The following is a 4,591-nucleotide window of genomic DNA, read 5'->3' as shown; positions in this document are numbered from 1 at the left end:
TACACGTTGATACTTTCAATGTAGCGCACGTGCAGCCCAGGACATCTAAGGGCATCACGGACCTGTTACTCAATCTCATTATTGCTAGACGCATTTGTCCATTTAAGAAGCTATGTCCTGCAGTAATGGGACAAACCAACAGGTACGGCTCCAATTTATATAAACACATTCAAACACATAAACATTTTACTGCCACCATGAATGAAGGCTAAATAAACTTCAACACCATAACCTGAAGATATCTATTTAATATATTTGAGTCTCGTTCGTTATCGGAATTCACCAGACAAATCACTCCACGAACTAAGAACGGCCATGCACCACCACCATAGATCTGAGAGAAAGAGCTATCAATCTGTCTTACACACTTATGTTCGGACCTGGTAAGTTTTTCCCGTTGAGTCAAATTAGCCGCAGGCTCCACTCCTGGTGGTGCCTTCCGTCAATTCCTTTAAGTTTCAGCTTGCAACCATACTTTCCCAGAGCCCAAAAAGCTTTGGTTTCCGGGAAGCGACTGAGAGAGCCATAAAGTAGCTACACCCAATTGCTAGCTGGCATCGTTTATATGGTTAGAACTAGGGCGGTATCTGATCGCCTTCAGAACCTCTAACTTTCGTTCTTGATTAATAGAAAACATCTTTGCAATGCTGCTTAAGTTAGTCTTACGACGGTCCAAGAATTTCACCTCTCGCGTCGTAATACTAATACCCCAAACTGCTTCTATTAATCATTACCTCTTGATCTGAAAACCAATGAAAGCAGAACAGAGGTCTTATTTCATTATCCATGCACAGAATATTCAGGCATTTGAAGCCTGCTTTAAGCACTCTAATTTGTTCAGTAATTGTACCGGCCCACAATAACACTCGATGAAGAGCACTAATGCAGGTTTTTAAATAGGAGGAACATATAAAAAAAATACAAGTATTTAATTACATATAAGAACTCCACCAGTAATACGCTACATACATAAAGGTATAGTACTAACTACAATTGTAAGTTGCACTACCCGTATGAAGCACAAGTTCAACTACGAACGTTTTAACCGCAACAACTTTAATATACGCTATTGAGCTGGAATTACCGCGGCTGCTGGCACAGACTTGCCCTCAATAGGTCCTTCAAAGGATTTAAAGTGTTAAGTTGTTAAAGTTAAGCATTTTGTTATTAATGAAAAGACGTCTTATTCGTCTTAAGGCTTGATCGAGAGTGTTCTCTCAGTTTTATTTAGTTTGAGTTTGAAATTTATTACATACAGTATTCTATGAGCTCTGCCGCCAAGAGCGGCAGAGAGAGAGAGTTGCAGTACATATATGCCAATGTGCAGTTATGTATATAATATTATGTATGTACTGATGGCACATACTCAAAAGTGCTTACGCCAGTCCACGCTGCGGTCAGTCGCATATGGAGCGGATCCTATTACTGCACGTATGTATATTTATGATTGTATAAACATAGCAACAAAGTGTCGCTATGTTATGAGTTATTACTCTTACTTTAAAGTTGGGCATATGACCACTTGTTATATTTGTATACTCTATAATACTGTAGGCATGTGCTCATTTGGCATACAACATACTACACCTCCTTTTAAAAAAAATAACGTAATATATTGTAGTTATTTAATATAAAATGATTATTAGTGTTATTTTTATATATATATATATATATATAGTATATTCGTTTTGTACTTTGTACAGAATCGTGCCGGTTATTTTTGACTTAATAACCTCAACTGCTATATCCTCCTGGTCGCCTTTAGTTCTTTCCACAATGCGTAAAGCAGTTAGGAATCTGTTTAATGATAGCTTTTTACCATCAAATTCAGGGACTGAAGAAGAAACCTGCCTCACGTATTCCCTGTCTAAGGCTACTTGGTTAGCCATTGTGTTTTCTTCTGTTGATTCGAGTCGCTTTCAGTTTCAATATCTAAAAGGGGTTTAGACTCGTCTATATTGTCTAATTGTGTTTCGTCAAAATAAACCAATGAACTTATGCTTTCCGGAACATTTATTTCAATGTTTCGTCTAGTGCTAACACTTTTTAACCTTGTTTGCAAGGATTGAATTACTTTTAAGCACTGTTTATGATGATCACTAGTTAGCTTACTTTCATAAGAACTTACAACTTGAGTGATTTTATTAAATTGGACAACTAAATTGTTGACGTGGTATATTAGTGTATCTGATTTGATAACTATATCTTTATTGATACATTTATATGACTTTTCAAAGCGTTCTTTGGCGTCATTAATTTTCTTTTCTAATATACTCCATTCCATACTATTATTGTATGTTTTAGCGATGCAGTCGCACTTAAATGTTTATTAGTTGTCCAAAGAATGAATTATATTCATAGTATGTTAAGTTAAGTTCATGGCTTATTTTATCTGCATTTATTTATTACTAATAAAAGTAAAAAAAATTTTTTTTTTTTTAAACTTTGTCTAGGTCAATGGCTCTGCTCAAATATTTTTTCTTTATGCATCTATTATGCAGCTTATAAAGTTTTGTAAATGTGTTTGCCAGTAGCAAAACGACAATTATAATTATTAATATTGTTATTAGCTTTAAGTCGATTGTCGCTGTTTCGACATTGTTAATAACATTTGCGGTGGAATCCGCTACTTTGGACTGATGGTCCAACATTGTTTCTGTATCTGCTAAACTGTCTGTTTTAGATATAGCATTTGAAATCATCAAATGTGAAGAAGACTTAAAGGTTAATCTATATGAAAAAAAAATTTTTAAACTGTCTATTGACTAAAGATTCTCATTATTTTGTTTGGCTCTTTTTTTTGATATTTTTTTGTAAAAAAAATTTTGTGTTATTAATAAAAATTTATAAATGTTTTTTTTTTAAAAAAAATTTTCTTTCAAAATTTTATTTTATTAAAAATTTTTTTAATTAATTGAACCTCATCATATTCTTCTTTAGCAATTTTAAAAGAGAAAAAAAAATTCGCAACTGGTATACCCAGTGCGCCAGAGACGTGGAAAAGTTATTTTGTTGTTAGATGCATACGGTTGGCTCACAATTTTATTTATACAAATCAACGTCCAACCGTATGATTTTAGTAAAAGCCTATCAGTGGTTAGTGTTTCTCAAACAGCATATCAAAATGCTATGGTTTGATTGTTTTAGGTTTATATCTAATGGCAAAGAGCTTTGGCAAAATGCAGCTCATTTGCGTTGCTTTGCACCCTTGCAAAGTTGGTTATTAATGTTGTCCAGACGTTCTTTGCAACGTTGTCGGTCCTCCTCAGATGTATAGGTTCATCAGTGTGAGCTCCATCCGGCGCTGGTGGAGTAACTTCCTTCGGACGCCGCCCCTTTTCTTCTGGGGTTTCTCCTTCTTTGAATTCCTGGCCCTGTACTCAGCTATCGTGAGTGGGCGTGGTCCATCGGTGGGACACAGCTCCAGAGCCTCTTGTAGTGTTGGTGCGTCCCTTTGCTCGACAGGAGCAGTATCTTGCAGAGCGATCTGCTCTGACTGAATTCAGCGACGGCGGAGTGGGCGGCCTGCCTACCCCGCATTGGGTATTTATTTTCCAGCGGCGGTGAAGTGGGCGGCCTGCACACCTCACTTGAAGACATGAACGGTTCTTAAATTCCAGCGACGGCGGAGGGCGGTCTGCCTACCCCGCATTAGGTTTTATTTTCCAGCGGCGGTGAAGTGGGCGGCCTGCACCTCACTTGAAGACATAGGCGGTATGTATAATTCCAGCGACGGCGGAGTGGGCGGCCTGCCTACCCCGCATTAGGTATTTTTTTCCAGCGGCGGTGAAGTGGGCGGCCTGCACACCTCACTTTCCACGTTTTGTAGTTACCGCTTGTTACTGCTGCTTCGCTGCTGCTGTCCTGGGCCTATGGGCTCGATGAGTCGCAATTTCGCCCACACGTGAACTTTTATGACTGTTTCTTCATTGAACTTATGCAGATCGACAGCGCGTAATTAATTTTAATTGTGTGTCGTTTGCCATACACTGTCACTTTTCACTTCTTTTTAATTGTTAATTTCTTTACTTTTTACTTTTCGTTTTAACATTTTGCAGGAACCTGGTCACGGTCGCCATGTTAAGTTAAGTTAAAGTTAAGCATTTTGTTATTAATGAAAAGACGTCTTATTCGTCTTAAGGCTTGATCGAGAGTGTTCTCTCAGTTTTATTTAGTTTATATTTTTATTACATACAGTATTCTATGAGCTCTGCCGCTAAGAGCGTCGGCAGAGAGAGTTGCAGTACATATATGCCAATGTAGTTATGTATATATATATATATGTACTGATGGTACATACTCAAGAAGTGCTTACTAGCGATCCACGCTGCGGTCAGTCCGCATAAGTGACGGATCCTATTACTGCACGTATGTATATTTATGATTGTATAAACATAGCAACAAAGTGTCGCTATGTTATGAGTTATTACTCTTACTTTAGTTGGGCATATGACCACTTGTTATATTGTATACTCTACAATACTGTGGGCATATGCTCATTTGGCATACAACATACTACAAAAGTACTCATTCCAATTACAGGGCCTCGGATAGGAGTCCTGTATTGTTATTTTTCGTCACTACCTCCCGA

Source organism: Drosophila innubila (assembly GCF_004354385.1).
Source record: "Drosophila innubila isolate TH190305 chromosome 3L unlocalized genomic scaffold, UK_Dinn_1.0 7_D_3L, whole genome shotgun sequence".
NCBI lineage: Eukaryota > Metazoa > Arthropoda > Insecta > Diptera > Drosophilidae > Drosophila > Drosophila innubila.
This window is presented reverse-complemented; position numbering follows the sequence as displayed.